The 19,642-nt window shown below is 43.4% G+C and overlaps 1 protein-coding gene across 3 annotated transcripts in view; it reads left to right on the forward strand.

The window, feature by feature from the left end:
- LOC134358902 (catenin alpha-3-like) overlaps positions 1–19,642 on the forward strand; it is an 812,224-nt gene that overhangs the window by 478,478 nt on the left and 314,104 nt on the right. The gene's annotated exons all lie outside the window — the stretch shown is intronic.

The raw sequence follows: 19,642 nt of genomic DNA on the forward strand, positions 1-19,642 counted from the left end.
GTCTTTCTAGGGTCTTCATGATGTGTGAGGTCAGGGCAACTGGACGGTAGTCATTCAAGACTTTTGGTCGGCCCATCTTTGTACTTGGACCACACGTGATATTTTCCACACAGTCAGGACCCTTTTCAGGCTGAGACTCAGATTGCAAATCCGCTGGAGAACTCCACACAGCTGCTCAGCACTCTCCTTCAGGACCTTGGGGATTCACAGCATCTGCAACCAATACCTTGTCATGTCTGAGTTTCTCCAGAGCCTTTCTCACCTGCTCAGTCGTGAAAATGAGTCCATGATAACCGGGGAATTGGTGGGAGATGGGGACTGGGGGAGGTGAAGATCAGGACAATATCAGTTGGTATGTGGAGGTGTGGATGGTAGGTGTAGGGGATGGAGTTGGTACTGAGGGAGCATTGGGTACCTCGGCACCTGGACTAGTGTGCTGAGGGGGGCGTAAACAGGAGGACCATTTGTCTTAGTAACCTATTGAAGTATTGGTTTAACTCATGAGCCCATTCACAGCTGCATTTCAAGGATCTACAGCTAGGCTGATTGAAGCCAGTGATGTCCTTCATGCCTCTCCACACCTCCGGTGTGTTACTCTGCCCAAGCTGTTCTCCAGCTCACTCCTGTATTGCTCTTTAGCCACCTTAATCTTCTCCTTTACCTCCCTCTGCACGTTTCAATTCCTTCTTGTCTCTCGATCTAAAGGCTCTCTGTTTGTGGATGAGAAGCACCTTCAGATCACTGGTGGCCCATGTTTTATTGTTAGGGAGTAATGACCAGTCCTTGATGGTATTACAGTATCCACACCGAAGTTGATGTAGCCAGTAATGTAATGAGCAAGTCCGTTAATGTCCTCCCCATCTGGTTCACAAAGCACATTCCAGTCAGTAACAGGGAGGAGGGTTGTGCATTTATTATTTTAGTAAAATTTGAGTAATATTGTAAATATATTGTTTGCGTAAGCCTTCATTTGTTCAAAGATTATATGTAAAAAACATACTTGAAATGCATACGCCATGTCGCTACCACGTGATACATGCATACCTCTCGCTAAAAGTAAAATTGCATGAATTATTCCATGTTTTGCTTCCAATTATTTTTAATGTTTTGAAGTTACAAAACATAACAGATTTCAGCCAGGTAATTAGATATTTGATATATCAATATCTTCATTTAAGTTCCTAAGGTCTTAAATCTGGTTACTAAACAATTATCTACAAAGCAATACTTCCCTATTCAAGAGGAAAAAGGGATCCTCAAAATTGTGTTATCTTGATTTTTAAGTTCTCTGCCTCATATATAAGTGTGCAAAGAACATGGATTGCACATGTGAGATGCAAAATCACTTACTGGACATTTCAAATTTCCCTACAGAATCACTCACTAGACATTTCAACTCTCTCTACAAAATCACTCACTGGACATTTCAACTTTCCCTACAGAATCACTCACTAGACATTTCAACTCTCCCTACAAAATCACTCACTAAACATTTCAACTTTCCCTACAGAATCACTCACTAGACATTTCAACTCTCCCTACAAAATCACTCACTGGACATTTCAACTCTCCCTCCAAAATCACTCACTAAACATTTCAGCTCTTGTACAGAATCACTCACTAGACATTTCAACTCTCCCTCCCAAATCACTCACTAGACATTTCAACTCTCCCTCCCAAATCACTCACTAGACATTTCAACTCTCCCTACAAAATCATTCATTAGACATTTCAACTCTCCCTACAATAATTCACCTACATATTTCTGATTAAGACATGAAGGTGGTGTTGTGCATGAAATGGAGGAAACAAACACAGCAGCTGGACTCTGAAAGAGTAATTAACTATCTGGGGCTTTTCTGTGGATGGGGCTAAGATGTTGCTTGTACAAGTGAAACTCACAAACTGGATAAGGAAAGTATTGTGTGAGGAAAAAAGCTTAAGCACAATGTAATTTCCTTTTAAAAATATGCAATTGAAATAATTATTTAATTGTTTAATTTGTCTCCTTGTATTTTTGTGTTTTGTTTACGATTTTAACACATTAATTTTTAAATAATCAAATATTTTACTTGTTAATAATTTGAAAAATAGTTTTTTTTGTAATTTATTTTTTATTGAAGTTCATTATCAAACAAACATTTCCATAAGATGTATTTCAGATACTGTACATATATATCATATAATCATATTTGTCACAAATCTTCACATAATATTTATCTGAGGTATACACTTACAGAAAAGAGAGGAAAGAAAGAACAATTGAAAGAAGAAAACTATGTACAAAGTAGGGAGTGATCTTTTTTTTACAACATATTCATTGACTCATGAGAATAAAATCAGGCCTATGAGGTGTTATGTAGTTAAACCATTTTTCCCAGTATGAATCAAATTGTTCCAACTTAAGATTAACAGATGCTGTTATCTTCTCCATTTTGTAAATGTCCATTGTAATTTCCATCTATCAATGCCATAGAACCTGTTTTGACAGCCTAAAGGTTTAAAGGAAGGCTTAACCTGCTCTCAGATCAATTCTAGATCTAGGCCTTGTCAGATTTGTCAGGAAAGCCTTGCACTGTTCTGTTTCTTGCCAATAGTTGGACTCTGTTTTTCAACAAAGGACTACATTTGAGTAAGAAGAAGACTTCAAGACCTCTGGTAACTCCCTGGTCGAAGCATGATCCAATCTAGTCTTTGTAACTTTCTCTTGAGGGGGCTGTTCCACTTTATTACTCATAAGTAGAGAGCCACTGATCAGTTATTCTCACTGCGTTGCTTTGTAATTTCAAGTGGCAGGGCAACCTGGGGGTCACACCAATGACTTGAAATATTCTGTGGCATGACTATTGTCCATTCTCCACTAACAGGAATTTTAGAGGTAGAAAATAATCAGGAGCTAATATCACCAAAGCCCTGAGCCTGCAACAGTGTGTGGAGTATTGCCTGTATAGCGATGGTGGCAATGCCTTATCTAATGAGAGGCTCAGATCTAAAATACGTGAGGAGACCCTGAGTCCACCGATGCTAATGAAAACTATGTACTTAACTCTACCAGGGTAGCTCAGATAAAGATTAGTTTTGTTTGTCACATGTGCATCGAAACATTGAAATATACTGCACAGTGAAATGCCTTTGTTCCCGTCAAATCAAATCAGTGAGGTTTGTGCTGAACAGCCCACAAGTGTCGCCACAATTCTGGCACCAACGCGGCATGCCCACAAACACTAAGCCTGAGCTGTGCGCCTTTGGAATGTGGGAGGAAACCAAATACCCAGCGGAAACCCACGTGGGGAAAATGTACAAACTCCTTACATACAGTAGTGAGAATCCAACCCTCATCTTACTGAAAAATGCTGTAAAGTGATGCGCTAACCACAACGCTACTGTGCCGAGCCACAGACAAGAAAGCCGCTAATATGCCCTGGTGTCCACTTGTCCGACACAAATCAGTAAGTTGCCTAATATGTACTTGCCTTTATCTGAGCATGTGTCGACATAAAGGCATCAGCTTGTTTGTGGTATATGTGAGAAAAAAAGTCATTAGTTGCACTTTCACAACTGTGTTGAGCACAGGGAAAGAGGATTCAAGGATCAAATACAAACACTGATGAGGTCACAAGAGTGGATCAGATTTTTGTTTCCCATTCAGCTGGACCTGCCTAAGTTTTCGGGCATGGAGGATCCAGGCAGCAAGCATCCTGTTCCTTTCTCAAGTGCCACTCCAGTGACCAACGTCTCCAATTAATCATGCGTACCTGCTTCTGTGTCCATTCTGCACTCTGTTGACCACTCTGTGACCAATTCATCCTTTGCCATCTCATGACTTCTACCAGTGATTTCATTTGGGCTCTCGTGTTTTAACACAACATAGGTTCCTCCAAAGGCAACATTTTAAATCGTAGCATCATAGAGATCAGGTAATAATATTTTGCCTCACAGGCAATCTTTTAGTTGATATCTCCTACTGTTGGTTTGTTAATGTATTTTAATATACACAAGCCTATTAGTTTTACTACAAATTGTATTTTGTGAAGTCTGTACACTTTATCAAAATGACAACTGTCTGTAGAGTCAGTGAACTCTATTTTCGTCTGGCTGGTGAGTGCAGCTTTTATCAGGCTTTGTATCCAGGGAAAGCAGTCTTTCAGAGGAAATTGAATTACAGTAAAATTCTGATATTCTTCTATCTGACTATTTGTAAATCCTGGCAGTTTGGAATCCGGTTCACCATGCCCCAAGTCCCACACATCCTTCTATTTTCCAGAGCACTGGTTCCTACCTTCCCACTCTCCAGGAACCCAGCTTGCACACTGCTTTCCATTCTCTGGAGACCCAGCTCCTGCTTTCCCTTTCATTCTTAGAATCAGAATCAGGTTTAGTGTCATCGGCATATTTCAGGAAATGTGTTGATTTGGGGGCAGCAGCACAAAGCAATACGTAATAATAGAGAGAAAACAACTGTGAATTACAGTAAGTATGTGTGTATAAATAGTTGAATTAAATAAGAAGTGTAATAATAGAAATAAAAAAGTAGTGAGGTAGTGTTCACGGGTTCAATGTCCATTCAGAAACAGGATGGTAGAGGGGAAGAAGATGTTCCTGAATCGTCGAGTGTATGCCTTCCAGCTCTTGTACTTCCTTCTTGATGCTAGTAAGGAGAACAAGGCATGACCTGGGTGATGGGGGTCCTAGTGATGGATGCCACCTTTTGAAGCATCACTTCTTGAAGATGTCCCGGATGCTACGGAGGCTAGTGCCATGGTGGAGCTGACTTTCCTGCTTTTCCTGGTTTTTCCTCCTTTTTCTTCCAGTCTCAGGGACTTAGTACCCATATTCACTTTAAACTCATTTGGTTCTGTGTCTCATGCCCCCTTTTAACCTTCTGGGTTCTCTGGAACATTTATTATTGCACTTGGGGAATATTTTCAAAAACATGAATTAAAAGTATGTTGGAGTATTAATTGAAACCCATCCTATATTCCAGAAAATCTGCTTGACCACACCACTAAAGTCCCAATTGTGGCTGATTATCAGAGTATTACTCTCGTTTGAATTTTGTGTCACAGAAGGCAATTCAGCCCATTAGGTCAAGCAGAACTGTCGGACCCAGATTTAGATTCATTGTACATGGAAACCACCAGTACAACCTCAGGATGTGCTGTGGGTAATTGTCACCACACATTCTGCTGCCAACTCTGTCCACCAGGCTCGGCAGAGCAACACAAAACACAGGTCGCAACACAACAACAGCCTCCCACCCCCTCATGGTCCTCCACCCCTAGAATGGGCCTCAGAGTCAGGTTTGTTATCACGGACGTATGTCGTGACCTTTGTTGTCTTGCGACAGCAGTTCAGAAGAATACATAACAATCCTGTAAGTTACAAGAAGAAATATATAAAACTAAAGAAGTAGTGCAAAAGGAGAGCAAAATGTGAGGTAGTTTTCATGAGTTCATGGTTAGTTCCAGACACTTGATGGTCGAGGGGAAGAAGCTGTTCCAGTCTCCAGGCTTTGTCTGTCGTATTGACTCCAGACCCTGGCAGCCCTTTGACTTATTCCCTCTCACATGCTTATCAAATCCATTTTGGTTCTTTGGCCACATAGCTGCATGAAGGGGTAGCTTTACTTTAAAGAGTTATTCCACAAGGAAACTGAAGCCCCAGCAGAATCCCACGTGACCGTGGAGAGAACTCGTCAGCTCCAAGCAAGCAGCGTGCAAGCACCAGATTGAGCCTGGATTCTCGGAGCTCAAACTCCTGCGCCGCCATGCGGCAGCACCAGAACGGGGCCAATCAATCCAGCTGGTCGGTGCCGGTGTTAATGATCCACACAGAATTTCTCTCTGCCAACTCAGAATGATGAATGTCTTCAGATGAGCAAGGCCGTGATTTAAAACAGAGCATGAACGTCCATAGAGGAAACAGTTTCTAAAAGATTCCATTTACCTCAAGCTGTCTCCATTTGGTTCCTCTGTCCATCAACATGTCTTTTAAATGGTCGTTTGTAAAATCCATGCATTTGTCAATGTGACAACTGTCAGCAGAGTCAGTGAACTAGCCCGTTAGAAATGGAATGCTTTTCACTGGATGCTCAAACTGAGCACAGGCTACTGTATGAAACTACTGGGGTGCAGCGCACGCAATATTCTTCCTAAGCCATCCACTGCACCTGACTGTTGAAATTTGCCTGCCACAGTAACGTAGCAGTTAGCAAAATCCTATTACAGCTGGGGCCGTTCTGGCGTTTGGAGTTCAGTTCCGGCGCCGGTCCGTAAGGAGGCTCTTCACGTCCTTCCCGTGGAATGGGCGGGTTTTCTCCAGGTTGTCCAGTTTCCAGGTTTTCTCCATATTGTCCAGTTTCCTCCCACAACCCAAAGGCGTAGTGGGTAGGTTCATTGGTCATTGTAAATTGTCCCGTGATAAGGTTAACCAGGTTAGCCGGAGATTGCTGGGGTGGTGTGGCTCGAAGGGCTGGAAGGACCTGTTCTGCCATCTGTTTGATATTTCAGTAATGGTAGTTTGATCAAGCGTTCTTGTTCATTTAAATACTTCATCACAGGTTATACACAAAAGCACATGAATGGCAAACTTCATCATGCTATCATGTCATACGTGCACGCCTGGCTTACTGTCAAGAGCGAACTAACACTCGCATCTCTTGGGCTTCCGTATTTTTCTTGCAATTGGCTTGTACGTTTTAGAGTTACAAACCAAACATACTCCACGCCATATCACTAAATTAAAAAAATAAATATATATATAAAAATATAATTGGTAGGCAGAAGTGGGGAAGAAGTTGTTTAGGAACATATTGCCAAGATAATAAAAAACTGAAGAGGAACAAAAGACGTTCAGACAATTAATTCCCTTTATCTTCTTCTGTGTCATGTCAAGAAATGGCTGAGGATGTTGGAAGTAGCAAAGGCAATGGGGCAAGACAATTTCCCAGCACTGAAAAACTGCACTCCAGAACCAACCGTCCCTCTAAAAAAGCTGTTCTAGGAAAGTTCCAACACTGGCATCTACTTCTTAACGTGGGCGTTTGCCAGGGTGTGCGTTGTTCACAAACTGACTGATGGCAGCACAATTAGACCACCTGAATCAGCAGTGTAATGATGGAAAATGCTTCCGGTAGTGATATTAAACAACAGTTAGTAATTTATAGCTTATTCATGGGGCTACAGTCCACATTTTCCAAGTCCACTTCCCTTCAGACCTCGTAAATGTGGAAGGAAACCAACAGTCAGAGCCTTGAATCAACTCTTTCAGTCCAGGTGAAGGGTCTTGAGGAGTACATGGATAGGAAATTTTGGTGGGAAATGGGTCAAATACAGGCAAAGGGAGCCAGCTTAGGCTGGGATCGTGTCTGGCTTGGCACGAAGAGCCTGTTTCTGCACTGCGTGAATCTAAAACAGCCTTGATCCAAGCACAGAACTGAAATCCAGAGATGAGGTGAGAGTGACTGCCCTCGAGCTGGTGCCAAGGAGGCTGGAAAAACGAAAGATCCTGGGCCTCAGTGGGAAAGAACTCCACTGTCTGAATCACAACTTGCACATAGGAAGAAGGATCGAGGCAGATGAAGTTCAAGTTCAAGATTAATTGTCATTCAGCCACACATGAAATCACACACAGCACCTATAGCATATAGAGTTACATAGCAAAAAAAACCATACAGTAACAAAAATAATATAGCCCAAGCACCAGAGTGTTATGGCCTGCAGATTGATGGTAGATTGGATGTTGTCCTGGAGCCATGTTTCTGCAAGAACAGGCCCGTAGCAGTCCTCATCATGCACTGTTGGAGCTGCAGAGATAATGCAATCCAGCTTGTCTTCTACCGAGCGAACACTGGAGAGCAGCACCCACAGGAGAGGCCAGCTCCAACTCAGTACAGACTCTAACATGCCCACCACACCTCTGCTCTCTCCCACACTACCTCCAGCGTCTCCTCCCCTGGGCAGCTGCAACAGGTGACACCCCCCCCCCCAACCCAGCATGAGGGCCTGGTCCGTGCTACAGCTGAGGCCACACAGCTCCCCTGCCGTAGCCCCACCGTTTCTTAAACCGCGCACCATCCCTGAGCACCTTCCTCATTGAGCGGCTGCAGCAGACGGCAACACAGTACACAATAAACCCAACTTCACCACTATCCAGCAACTGCAGTACTTGGTGTTGTTAATATCCGGCACCACCTTGCAGCATTCATGCGAGCCCCATATTCAAATTTCCTGAAGGAGTCCACTCAGCCCACCTAGTCCACCCTATTGTCAAGTCAATCCCATTCCCTCACTTAATTTCCTCTAACTGCTTCTCTCACACTTCGCTGGAGGAACTCAGCAGGCCAGGCAGCATTTATAGAAAGGAGTAAGCAGTCAACATTTCGGGCCAAGACCCTGTTTACTCTGTTTACTCGTTTCCATAGATGCTGCCTGGCCTGCTGAGTTCCTCCAGCACTTCTTATGTGTTGCTTGGATTTCCAGCACCTGCAGGTTTTCTCTTGTTTGTCTCTCACACTTTCATTTTTAAGACCGCCACCCTCTCCACCAAAGCTCCCACCCAGCCCTAAGCACCAGGTTTAATTAACCTACCAGCAGATCTTTGGTACGTGGGAGGAAATCAGAACACCAGGGGGAAACCTGCACAGAAAAAAACATACAAACTCCACACAGACAGCACTAGAGGATAGAATTGAACTCAGGTCACTGAAGCAGACAGACATTTTCTCAAACCGTGCCACAAGACCTACAGGAGTTCCTTTGTCAGTGTCCATGGCCCAAGCACTTACAGCTGTGTTTTTTTTCATGGCCTACCTTCCATCAAAAGGTCCAAAGTAGGTTGTTTGCTGATGATCTGATATGTAATTTCATTTGTAACTACTCAGAAAAAAGGCATTGTTCACTTCAAGGACAGCAAAACCCCAACAATGTTCAAGAATAGGCTAATAAGTGGCAAGTAAAAATACTCTGCTTGAGGAATGATGACTGTAGAATTTTCCATATATTGCCAAAAGTCCACTCTTTGTCCATTCATTTTGCCCGTTTGTCTCCCCTGAATACTCCCAGCCTCGTGCTCACAACTCGCACTGCTCACTTCCATCAATCTTTGTTGCATCAGGATCTATTACATAATTCAAATTATTGACATATTTTGAGAACACGTGGGATCTCAGCACCAATTGCCATGGAACTCATTGGTTATATCTCCTATTCCAGAAATCACCCATTTATTCTAACTTATTGTTCTCTGTCCACTAAGCAGTCTTCAGTTCATGTCACTACACTTTGTCCAGTTCCATTGTTCAATAATGTCCAGTGGATAGGTTGCATTGTGTAAGTGTCTAAGTGTATTAGAGAGCGTGCCTTATGAGAATAGGTTGAGTGAACTTGGCCTTTTCTCCTTTGAGTGATGGAGGATGAGAGGTGACCTGATAGAGGTGTACAAGATGATGAGAGGCATTGATTGTGTGGATAGTCAGGGGCTTTTTCCCAGGGCTGAAATGGCTGGCACGAGAGGGCACAGTTTTAAGGTGCTTGGAACTAAGTACAGAGGGGATGTCAGGGGTGAGTTTGTCACACAGAGAGTGGTGGGTGTGTGGAATACTTTGCTGGCAGCAGTGGTAGAGGCAGATACAATAGGGTCCTTAAGAGACTCTTAGATAGGTACATGAAGCTTAGAAAAATAGAGAACTATGTGGTAGGGAAATTCTAGGCAGTCTCTGGAGTAGACTACATAGTCGGCACAACATTGTGGGCCAAAGGGCCTGTAATGTGCTGTAGATTTCTATGTTCTACGTTGTATGTAAGATGTTCTCATAAGTCCTTTGAAATCCATTCAATTATAATTACCTATTTGTTGTATCAGCAGTAATCATGGGCTTCATTTTTGCCCAAGTCAGTTTTAGCAGACGCCATAATTTGTCATCCTGTCTTGGTGTCATTGCGGCTACAGCTCTTTGAAGCTCTGGCCTTTAACTATACTAGTGAGGTAACTCTCTGGTTGGGGGGATCGCAGGTGAAATGATGGTGAGTGTCACTTCTTTCCACTCCAGTGAAATAAAAGAATGCCTTCTGTCTATATGACACAGTCTATGACCTGTGTAACAGTATTCCCTGAATTTGCCTTTTGGGGGCCAAGTTATAACATGGATGCTGAAGTTAGCAACCAATAGACAAATTATTTGATATGAAAGCCTGTGATCAAGATTTACTAATACCAATTAAGTTCTGGAGACTATTAGCCAAATATCTGGGGGCAGGTGTAATGATTAGCCTAAATCTCAATCAAATCTGGACAAATGGGGTGGGGAGAAGTCTAGAGTGAGCCGCAGAGATTTTGAAATAAACTAGACTGGATCTCCCCCAAGAGGACCACAACCTTGATGTTGGGCTTGGAGACTTGTGTGCTTGAGTGACTCAGAGAGCTACGTTGGCTGGACTCTGGGCCTTGTGCTTTGGCTCTTGGTAGGGTCACCCATGCCAAACAGGTCAGGGTAGAGGGCAGAGTGAGAGTGGTCCAGGTTCAGGGGTTCAGCTCAGGGCTAACAACCCCGATAGGTCTAAAAACAATTGATATAGTAACAGCAATGAAGAGTCCTTCTATATAGATGGAGATGGAGGACCTACATTGTTGCCCTGCATGCCAGTGGCATAATGGGCAGTATCTAAGGTTGGATCAAGAGAAATATGATGTTTTCCATTCAGAATCAGGTTTATTATCACCAGCATGTGACGTGAAATTTGTTAACTTAGCAGCAGCAGATCAATGCAATACATAATCTAGCAGAGAGAGAGTAAAAAAAAATATAAAATAAAACATAATAAATGAAGAAGTAAATGAAAGTAGATTATTTTTAAAAATGTGCAAAAACAGGAATACCGTATGTTTAAAAAAAGTAAAGTAGTGTCCAAAGGTTCAAAGTCCATTTAGGAATCAGATGGCGGAGGGGAAGAAGCTGTTCCTGAATAGCTGAGTGTGTGCCTTCAGGTTTCTGTACCTCCTACCTGATGGTAACAGTGAGAAAAGGGCACGCCCTGGATACTGGAGATCTTTAATAATGGATGCTGCCTTTCTGAGACACTGCTTCCTAAAGATGTCCTGGGTACTTTGTAGGATAGTACCCAAGATGGAGCTGACTAGATTTACAACCTTCTGCAGCTTCTTTCGGTCCTGTGCAGTCATCCCTCCATACCAGACAGTGATGCAGCCTGTCAGAATGCTCTCCACGGTGCAACTACAGAAGTTTATGAGTGTATTTGTTGACATGCCAAATCGCTTCAAACTCCTAATAAAGTATAGTCGCTGTCTTGCCTTCTTCTTGACTACATTGATATGTTGGGACCAGGTTAGATCCTCCGAGATCTTGACACCTTGGAACTTGAAGCTGCTCACTCTCTCTACTTCTGATCCCTCTGTGAGGATTGGTATGTGTTCTTACCCTTACCCTTCCTGAAGTCCACAATCAGGTCTTTCGTCTTACTGATGTTAAGTGCCAGGTTGTTGCTGCAGCACTATTCCACTAGTTGACATATCTCACTCCTGTACGCACCCTCGTCACCACCTGAGATTCTACCAACAATGGTTGTATTGTCAGCAAATTTGTAGATGGTGTTTGAGCTATGCCTAGCCACACGGTCATGTGTATACAGAGAGTAGAGCAGTGGGCTAAGCACACACCCCTGAGATGCGCCAGTGTTGATCCTCAGTAAAGAGGGTATGTTATTACCAAACCACACAGACTGTGGTCTTCCGGTTAGGAAGTCGAGGTTCCAGTTACAGAGGAAGGTACAGAGGCCCAGGTTCTGCAACTTCTCAATCAGGATTGTGGGAATGATGGTATTAAATGCGGAGCTATAGTCAATGAACAGCATCCTGACATAGGTGTTTGTGTTGTCTAGGTGGTCTAAAGCCGTGTGAAGAGCCATGGAGATTGTGCCTGCTGTTGACCTATTGTGACAACAGGCAAATTGCAATGAGTCCAGGTCCTTGCTGAGGCAGGAGTTCAGTCTAGTCATGACCAACTTCTCAAAGCATTTCATCACTCTCGATGTGAGTGCTACCGGGCGATAGTCATTAAGGCAGCTCACATTATTCTTCTTTGGCACTGGTATAATTGTTGCCTTTTTGAAGCAAGTGGATACTTCTGCCCGTAGCAGTGAGAGGTCGAAAATGTCCTTGAATACTCCCACTAGTTGGCTGGCACAGGTTTTCAAAGCCTTACTCCATCGGGACCTTCTGCCTTGCGAGGGTTCACTCTCTTTAAAGACAGCCTAACATCAGCCCCTGAGACACAGATCACAAGGTTATCAGGTGCAGCAGGGATCTTCACAGCTGTAGTGGTGTTCTCCCTTTCAAAGCGTGCATAGAAGGCGTTGAGTTCATCTGGTAGTGAAGCATCGCTGCCATTCATACTATTGGGTTTCGCTTTGTAGGAGGTAATGGCTTGCAGTCCCTGCCAGAGTTGCCGTGCATCTGATATCACCTCCATCCGTGTTTGAAATTGTCCCTTCACCGCTGAAATGGCCCTCTGCAAATCACACCTGGTTTTCTGGTAAAGGCCTGGGTTGCCGGACTTGAATGCCACAGATCCAGCCTTCAGCAGACATTGTACCTTCTGGTTCATCCACGGCTGTTCGTTTGAGAATGTACAGTCAGTCTTTGTAGGCACACAGACGGTAACAACTACACTAAGTATTAACACTGAAACAGAGTGGGATAACTTTTCTGTGTCCTTGCAGTTGGAATTATTTATCTTTCCAGCTACTGCAGAATTCAATTTTATGTTTAAAAGAGAAAAAACCACAATTGCAGTCGGTTCAGGAAGTCTTGGTCTGTTGTTGTCCATTATTGTCTTAGTGCAGGGTCTTCAGTGGTTTGTCTAATTAATCTTCCATTAGCATTTTAATCTGTTTGAAATAAGTTATTTCTCCAACCTGTTATCTCCCAGGGATGAAGACCAGATGTAGTCTTCAGGTGTACACCATTCAGTAGATGGATATAATTGCAAAATACATGCAGAGAAGAGATTGTTTCTAATATAGCACCCTGTGCTTAGTAGTAGAGCTATTACGACTTGATGTTTCAATCCCTATGGTAAGTCAGCACTCTCAATGTTGACAGTGGGCTTGGAGTGGTGACAAGGAAGGTAGGTACATCATCGGGGTCATCACGTGGGCACCCTCCTTCTTTGACGTTTCGTTGATAAGCCCACGACGTCTCCAGAGAGCTCAGCGGTGCTACCTGGCATCCCAGTTACACCCCCCTCAGTTCCACACCCTCCTGTCTTCATCTTGCAGCCCAGTTGCTGTCTTTCCTTTTAATCCAAATCTAATCGCTGCTTTCTTCTGCTGCATTTGACAAGGACTTGTTTGCTTGTTGGAGGGAGTGACCCCTCACACCCATCTTCTTCAATAGACTGGTGGTAGATGTAGCAACGAATCCCCTGCATCCCACTTCTACAGGGAAAATCTTGGTCTTCCAGCCATTCTGGGCAGCTTCAGTTGCCAGTTCAGAGTACTTGTTCTTTTTCCTCTCATAAGCTTCTTCAACACCATCTTCCCACGGTACTGTCAATTCCACAACATATGCCAGCTTGACTGTTGTGGACCACAGGACCATGTCTGGCCAGAGTCCTGTAGCCGCAATGTCTCGGGGAAACACAAACTTATTTTCCAAGTCCACGTCCATTTTCCAATCCCGAGCAACCTGCAGAATGCTTACATCTTTTGATGTTATGTGGTGCTCTGCAGGTTGGCCTGCTGGTACAAATCATGCTGATGTTTGTGGGAGAGCATTTGTGGTGATTCGCCTCTGATCCAAGATTGATGCCAGCTGTCTGAGAACTTGGTTATGCCGCCAAGTGTACCACCCCTGGGTGAGGCTCGTGGTGCATCCTGTTAAAACGTGCCTCAGTGATGCAGGTGCTTGACAAAGAGAGCAAGCGGGCTCTTCTCCCCACCACTGGTTCAGGTTCCGGGGTGTGGGTTGGAGGTCGTAAGTGGCTTTGATGACAAAACTTAGCTGAGATCCCTCCATCTCCCAGATGTCACACCAGCTAAGTTTTCTCTTTTCCAGACTCTCCCAATTAGTCCATTGGCCCTGTTTGGCCATTGAGACTGCCCTGGCGTGTCGCTCTGCCTCCTCCTGTCTTCTCAACTCCTCCACCACAAGCCGATTTTAAATTCAAATGTTCCAACTAATATATTGGCTTTATGGCTAAGGATGTGGTAAGTGTTGCTCTCTCTGCCTAAAGTCGCCACGGTTTTTAGCTCTTGACTCAGTTGTTCTTTTACTTTATGCAAAGTCCATGAGTTGTTTCTGGATATAGTTGACTCAGTGGGCAAATCCCTGCACAGTGCTGAGGTCTGAAACTGCATCATCAGGCCAGGTAGATGGTCTGGAGCAAGACCTGCCTGTGAGACTGCCAAGAAAACTTCTGATTGATGCCCAACTCCTGACCTTCCTTCTGTGTTCATTCAAAGACCGTCAAAGAATTAAACAGCAAAACATAAAAGTAGTTAAAGTAAAATTTTCTCAAGAGTATTGCAAAACAAATCAACAAAACCTTATTACAAACAAAAACCTACATTGTTACCTTTCTCTCTGCCAACTTTTCCATGAATGGTCTCTCAAACCTGTGCCAGATCCATCGTGGCATGAAATTGTAGGTGAGTTTCCCAGCCAAAGTGGGTGGAAGTTCCAACAAGCCTGTGCTCTGAGTGAAATCCAGCAACTAAGCTTCAGGATGGATTTGCTGTCAGGAATCCGTCCGCAACTTTTAAGCGGTTCCTTGATCGGATAGGCACATCAGGCCCAGACTTGTTGCCATTTTCATGGATATACGTCAGCACTTTGCTCTAAAACCACTGTAAGTGAGGTGAATATAAAGTTTTTAAGAAGTTGATTATTGTGAGGGAGACAGGGACATGATTTGTCGATAAGATATAAAAAGTGGAATAGACAGAAGCTTCTGAGTGACATGAACATTGCTTTAGACCTCATGATTGAAAAACTATTTTCTCCATTACCCATTGTGCTGTAATGTTGCAGCTGCCATAAACCTACTATGAATTATTTGGCTTTACTTTATGCCATTCTGGGCTCACTATGACTGATGTGAAGCTCAGTGCAATTGTGTTTGGCTTTGGTCATCGATAGGGTACATACTCTCAGTACCTTGTAGAATAGAGGCATAAATCAAGCAGAGAGAAAGGATAGAAATGACTAATATGAGGGGCATAGTTTTAAGGCGATTGGAAGAAAGTATAAGGGGAATGACAGAGCTAGGTGTTTTTTAACACACAAAGAGTGGTGGGTACTTGGAACACCCTACTAGATACATTAAGGATGTTTAAAAGACTCTTAGAAAGGCACATGGATGATATAAAACTGAAAGGCTATGTAAGAGGGAAAGATGAGATTGATTTTAGAATTGGTTAAAAGGTCGGCACAACGTTGTGGGCTGAAGGGCCAGTACTTTGCTGTAAATTCCTATGTTCTGTCATTGTGACAGCAACTTCCACTTCCAGAGACAGGGATAATAGACAATAGACAATAGACAATAGACAATAGGTGCAGAAGTAGACCATTTGGCCCTTTGAGCCTGCACCGCCATTCTGAGATCATGGCTGATCATCTACTATCAATACCCGGTTCCTGCCTTGTCCCCATAACCCTTGATTCCCCTATCCATAAGATACCTATCTAGCTCCTTCTTGAAAGCATCCAGAGAATTGGCCTCCACTGCCTTCTGAGGCAGCGCGTTCCACACCTCCACAACTCTCTGGGAGAAGAAGTTCCTCCTCAACTCTGTCCTAAATGACCTACCCCTTATTCTTAAACCATGCCCTCTGGTACTGGACTCTCCCAGCATCTGGAACATATTTCCTGCCTCTATCTTGTCCAATCCCTTAATAATCTTATATGTCTCAATCAGATCCCCCCTCAATCTCCTTAATTCCAGCGTGTACAAGCCCAGTCTCTCTAACCTCTCTGCGTAAGACAGTCCGGACATCCCAGGAATTAACCTAGTGAACCTACGCTGCACCTCCTCCACAGCCAAGATGTCCTTCCTTAACCCTGGAGACCAAAACTGCGCACAATACTCCAGGTGTGGTCTCACCAGGGCCCTGTACAAATGCAAAAGGATTTCCTTGCTTTTGTACTCAATTCCCTTTGTAATAAAGGCCAACATTCCATTAGCCTTCTTCACTGCCTGCTGCACTTGCTCATTCACCTTCAGAGACTGATGAACAAGTACTCCTAGATCTCTTTGTATTTCTCCCTTATCTAACTCCACACCTTTCAGATAATAATCTGCCTTCCTGTTCTTGCTCCAAAAGTGAATAACCTCACACTTATTCACATTAAATGCCATCTGCCAAGTTTCTGCCCACTCACCCAGCCTATCCAAGTCACCTTGAATTCTCCTAACATCCTCATCACATGTCACACTGCCACCCAGCTTAGTATCATCAGCAAACATGCTGATGTTATTCACAATGCCTTCCTCTAAATCAGTGACGTAAATCGTAAACAGCTGAGGTCCCAATACTGAGCCCTGTGGCAACCCACTAGTCATCACCTGCCATTCCGAGAAACACCCATTCACTGCTACCCTTTGCTTTCTATCTGCCAACCAGTTTTCTATCCATGTCAATATCCTCCCCACAATGCCATGAGCTCTGATTTTGCCCACCAATCTCCTATATGGTACCTTATGGAATGCCTGCTGAAAGTCAAGGTACACCACATCCACTGGATCTCCTGGTTACATCCTCGAAAAACTCTAATAGATTAGTCAAGCATGATTTGCCCTTGGTAAATCCATGCTGGCCCGGCCCAATCCTATCACTGCTATCAAGATATGCCGCTATTTCATCTTTAATAATGTACTCTAGCATCTTCCCCACTACTGATGTTAGGCTAACAGGGCGATAGTTCTCTGTTTTCTCCCTCCCTCTTTTCTTAAAAAGTAGGATGACATTAGCCATTCGCCAATCCTCAGGAACTGATCCTGAATCTAAGGAACATTGGAAAATGATCACCAATGCATCTGTAATTTCTAGAGCCACCTCCTTTAGTACCCTAGGATGCAGACCATCTGGACCTGGGGATTTGTTAGCCTTCAGTCCCATCAGTCTACTCATCACCGTTTCCTTCCTAATGTCAATCTGTTTCAGTTCCTCTGTTACCCTATGTCCTTGGCCCATCCATACATCTGGGAGATTGCTTGTGTCTTCCCTAGTGAAGACAGATCCAAAGTACTTATTAAATTCGTCTGCCATTTCTCTGTTTCCCATAACAATTTCTCCCAATTCATTCTTCAAGGGCCCAACATTGTTCTTAACTATCTTCCTTCTCTTCACATACCTAAAAAAACTTTTGCTATCCTCCTTTATATTCCTAGTTAGCTTGCATTCATACCTCATTTTTTCTCCCCGTATAGCCTTTTTAGTTAAGTTCTGTTGCTCCTTAAAAATTTCCCAATCATCCGTCTTCCCACTCACCTCAGCTCTGTTACACTTCTTTTTTAATGCTATGCTATCTCTGACTTCCTTTGTCAACCACTGTGGCCACTTTCCCCCCTTTGAATCCTTCCTTCTCCGGGGGATGAACTGATTTTGCACCTTGTGCATTATTCCCAAGAATACCTGCCATTGCTGTTCCACTGTCTTTTCTGCTAGGATATCCGACCAGTCAACTTTGGCCAGCTCCTCCCTCATGGCTCCATAGTCTCCTTTGTTCAACAACAATACTGACACTTCTGATCTGCCCTTATCCCTCTCAACTTGCAGATAAAAACTTATCATATTATGGTCACTACCTCCTAATGGCTCCTTTACTTTAAGATCACTTATCAAATCCTGTTCATTGCGCAGCACTAAATCCAGAATAGCCTTATCCCTGGTCGGCTCTCGTACAAGCTGCTCCAAAAATGCATCCCATAGGCACTCTACAAACTCCCTATCCTGGGGTCCAGTACCAACCTGATTTTCCCAGTTCACCTGCATGTTGAAATCCCCCATAACTTCTGCGACATATAAATACACGACAATAAATACACGAGGGGGAAGAGAATTACAAAGTGTGGGTCCAACCAGACAGCCAAAAGCCAGGGTGTAGTAGTGTGAACCTGTGTATTTTACAAAAGTCTTTGCAAAAAATAGGTGGTGAATGAGCACTGACATCACAGTAAAGAGTGTAAAGAAATGGAAATAATAAACACAGCTGAAGGGGGCATAACTAAGGGTGTAGCATTTTCAAAATGATATAAATTACCAGGCTTGGATAAAATGCTCAAAAGAAGCAAAGAAGTAAATAGTAGAGGCTCTGACTAGCATTTTCCAACACTCCTTTGAGGAGATAATAACAGTTGATGAGAGGGGAACATTTGATGAATATATGGAATTAGCCAAATAGCTCTCGGGATCCAAGAGAAGTTGAAGCTTGAATGAAAGGTTTTCTTCTCTTCTCCTCATCTGCCCATCTGGTGCTCCTCCTTTCCTTGCTACCATCATCCACTCTTCTCTCCTATCAAATTCAATACTCAACTTTTTACCTCTTCCACTTACCACCTCCCAGCTTCTAATTTCAACCCCCTTTCCCAAGCACCTACTTTCCCCTCACAAACAAGAGAAAAGTTTGCAGATGCTGGAAATCCAAGCAACACACACAAAATGCTGGAGGAGCTCAGCAGCAGGCCAGGTAGCATTTATGGAAAAGAGTACAGTCGACATTTCAGGCTGAGACCCTTCATCAGACTTGATGAAAGGTCTCAGCCTAAAATGTCAACCATTTACTCTTTTCCATAGGTCCTGCTTGGCCTGCTGAGTTCTTCCAGCATTTTATGTGTGATACTTTCCCCTCACTTGCTTTCACCTATCATTTGCAACTTGTACTCCTTCCCCTCCCACATCTTCCTATAGTCCTTTCCAGTTCAGGTAAGCGATCTCCACCCAAAATAGCAATTGTTCATTCCCCTTCATAGATGCTGCCTGAACTGCTGAGATCCCCCAGCAGTTTGTGTTTGTTCCTTTGTATTAATGGAACACATATGAGTTTTCCTTGAATTTGCTTGCTGACAGTTTCCCATGCAATTTCTACTTCTGTAATTGTCTCCTAAATTTCTCAAATGCACTGTATGTACTCCAGGCATTTTATTATGTTAAACTCATGGTGTCCATCTCAAACCATAGGCTTCCATTTTCCACTTTATCACCAACTCCTGTGGGAGAGGGTGTTCTCTTTCCTCCAGTCTGTATACAACAACTCCTCACGCCCTGCCCCCTGTCCATCTGCACATTACTTGTTCCCTTAACCCTTTAAATTCTGTTTTCTGACAGTTCTATTATTTGGTACTTGTTAGACATCTTTACAAGATATGTGCACAAAATTAATCAAGGATATTCCACATTTATTTCCATTCTTAACTCACAAGACGGAAGAATAAGAACAACTCCAAACCACGCTGACACCAGGATGAAGTAAATCAAAATTTCTTTTGTTTTTCCTCAACAGTATGCGTTATGCTTAATATCACACCTTGTTTTTTTCCCAATGGCAGCATCTATTAAGGTTTTGAATGGGACCAGGAAATACATTGTGCCAAACTCATCCATAGACCCTTATAACCAGCACTTTGGTA

This window comes from Mobula hypostoma, chromosome 19 (genome assembly GCF_963921235.1).
Source record: "Mobula hypostoma chromosome 19, sMobHyp1.1, whole genome shotgun sequence".
In the NCBI taxonomy this organism is placed as follows: domain Eukaryota; kingdom Metazoa; phylum Chordata; class Chondrichthyes; order Myliobatiformes; family Myliobatidae; genus Mobula; species Mobula hypostoma.